The sequence below is a fragment of the Formica exsecta genome, unplaced genomic scaffold, assembly GCF_003651465.1.
Source record: "Formica exsecta isolate Colony F162 unplaced genomic scaffold, ASM365146v1 scaffold72, whole genome shotgun sequence".
In the NCBI taxonomy this organism is placed as follows: Eukaryota; Metazoa; Arthropoda; class Insecta; order Hymenoptera; family Formicidae; genus Formica; species Formica exsecta.
The window spans coordinates 3,113,233-3,115,820 of record NW_021853485.1 but is presented as its reverse complement, the minus strand read 5'-3'; positions in this window follow the sequence as shown (position 1 = coordinate 3,115,820).

The window sequence follows — 2,588 nt, the reverse complement described above, 5'->3', positions numbered from 1 at the left end:
CGAGATAAGAGAATCTCGCATGAATATGGATAAGACGCGCTCGTGCGATCCCATTGGGAGATTCGCGGCTCCAATCATAACGCGTACCGATATCACGTAATGCTATGATATGACATTATCATAACGCGGGCGGTTTATTATTGGTCGCGAGTGCGCCCTACTCTATGCTTCTCTCCCCTTCGCTCCTTCCTTTCTTCCGTTCTTCCAGCCACCCCCGTGCCGTGTTCTGTGCCTCGACGCATACGTTTCTCGGTTGGTGAGGTGGGGCACGGAGCAGAGCCCCCCTATTCACCACCCCTCTGCCGCCAACTGCCGCTTCCCCTTCTAGTCCCAACTGTGCTCTGCCGCCATCTCCCCGCCGTCCCAGCCACCCTCCACCCCCGCCCGAATTATGAGGATCAATACACGAGAAAGCTTGCAAGGGCAGCGCCGACGCTACTCGTTTGTCGACCTTCTTCGAGCGTGGACCTTCTTCGTCTCGCTGGACATCCATACGCATCGCGATCGTCGGCCACCTCGCGCGCACCATCGGTCATCGTTCCATTCTAAAATTGTGTCCCTTTTCACACATGCATGCATAAATAACAGCCTTCTTTTGGCATGCAGTTTGCAATCGCAAACGTATTTCAATTTTTTGTGACATTTTCTCCCCCTCTCTCTCTCTCTCTCTCTCTCTCTCTTTAATTATGATTTATGAAATAATAAAAAATAGATATAAAATAAATTTGTTAAAGAAGATGTAAAAAGGCCCTTGTTTAAAAACTCTTCAATCACATTTGTTGTCAAACACTTTTCTCTCGTCAAACATTCGTACGAGTGACGGCGTTGTCTTTACAAGCTTCAATCTCGCACAAGCGACAATCTTTTATTCCAGCATCCTATCTTTTCTACACATATCTTATATATAGAATAGTTGTATGCTTTCGCTTAACATATAATGCGCTACATATTGTTTTTTTTTTTATTTCTTATTATATGTGTTTATTTTTTTAGAGATGTGGAGCTATTTGGTGGAAAAAAAAATAAGAGAAAAATTAGTAAATTTGTTAAACAAGAAAAGAGAGGGAAAGAAAAAATAAAAAAGTGTGATTAATACTTCTTTGGCGACAAAGCGTGTGTGCCTCTATCTAAACTTTATTCTCATTTACATGTTGCAACAGTAAATATCGAATTAATGCTTTAATTATTTTTTTTGCTTTTTATATACAATTATACAAGTATACTAATCTATTTGTATACAAAAATTCACACACTTCTATACATAAAAATCTCGATATAACTCTTGAATTATATGGTATAGCATTTACTACTTTTAATCGAAAGTGATAATAATGATCAATTGTTAACAAGTATCTAATACTTGATATTAACTTTTAACGTATAAATTGTTTTAATTGGTTTTGCAATTAGATCGATGCAAGCAATACAAACGCACGCGCGTACGTAAGTACACTTAATTTTTCAGACATTAATATTAAATATACAAAAATCCAATTTTATTATCTCTAAATTAGTTTTGAAGATATTATATGTAATTTTTTTAAATAAATGAATAAATAATATGATCTGCCTTAATTATATATAAAAATGCAGTTAATTTCTTTTTATTTAATTATTAACATTTGTTTTAGAAAAAGCATTAAAACATTAACAAATTAAATAAATAAATATTAATATATCTGTATGTATATGTGATGTTTAATATTTATCATATATGTATATATCGATATCTATGCCATTATATAGATATATTGCTTCTATAGAATTACTTTTCAATCACATACTTTCTGCCCAATTTAAGATTTATCTATTTTCAAATAATTAAAGAAGATTCAAAATAAAAGATTGTTGAAGTAATTAAACTTCTTGGAAGAAAAAAATATAGATAGTCATATAAAATTATTTTCTTCAATCAAATTGAGGTGGACTTGCACAGAATTTTAAATTATATAAAATTAATATTATTTAAAAATAATATTTATATGCAATCACTTTTCTTTTCTTATTTAATTTACTTAATTAATTAAGTTTTGATTTTAATTGTCTTCTTTTCTCTCTCTCTCTATTGCGATATTATTAAATGTTAATTATAAAGACGTTGTTAAAAATTCAAAAGCTGCCATTAATGATGATCTCTTTCCTACACTTTCAAATTTCAATATAGATGATGTCATAAAGAAAAATACACAATTTAAATTTCCCCTCTCTCTCCGCTTTAATAGAGTTCATCATATAAAATGCTTACGAAAATTCCTACGTACGACAACAATAGAAGAGAATCAGATACACAAATTCGACACGAAGCACCCGCATGGTCTCATATGTGCATGACTAGCATTATATCGCAGAACAATCGATACATACCGTCAGCACACGACAAAGCTCGAATTCCCGGCCCCTGTTGGCCGAACTAAGCCAACCGACCCCGCACTACCGCCATTCAACGACCACAAACTGCCTAGTTCTCCAACATCCACGTGTCACTTTGCATATCTTAGAATGCAACGATCATAATCTCAAAATCTTTTAAGCTACCTGTACTCTATATATATCTCGTAGAATTTTTGAAAATGTCTTGATTTTTACTT